The sequence below is a fragment of the Cyphomyrmex costatus genome, unplaced genomic scaffold (assembly GCF_001594065.2).
Source record: "Cyphomyrmex costatus isolate MS0001 unplaced genomic scaffold, Ccosl1.0 scaffold137, whole genome shotgun sequence".
Lineage (NCBI taxonomy): Eukaryota > Metazoa > Arthropoda > Insecta > Hymenoptera > Formicidae > Cyphomyrmex > Cyphomyrmex costatus.
In genome coordinates this window covers 34,100-34,587 of record NW_017275358.1, presented here as the reverse complement: position 1 = coordinate 34,587, position 488 = coordinate 34,100, and positions in this window count along the sequence as shown.

Genomic DNA, 488 nt, shown 5'->3' with positions numbered 1-488 from the left:
CTCTCTCTCTCTCTCTCTCTCTCTCTCTCTCTCTCTCTCTCTCTCTCTCTCTCTCTCATCCTCTCTCGTTTCCATCCTCTTTGTCTGCTCCAGCATGTATACCTGCTAGTCGCCGTGCGCTTCTATCCCACCCCTCTCCATCATTCTACACCTCCCATATCATCGTTCTATCTCGATCAGCGACGCTGTCCGTCTCTTCCAGTTCTCTCCGTCTCTTCACTTTCCCTCTCTCTCCATCCCTCTTCTTCTTTCTTGCTTTCTCACCAGCTCGCTCTAGTGTGTTCTCGTCATATATATCTTCTCCCCCTACGCGCAACTACCCGGTAACTCTCTTTCTCTTCATCCCATCGGCGCTTCGTCCCACGCTCTCCCTCGCGTTCAACCCTCGGCGGCCCACATCCGCGCATCGTGGGGTAGCGTGGTACACCATGCGGTACGACCTACCTGCCCTCTTCCCTCTCTCACTCTCTCTCTCTCTTTCTCGCACA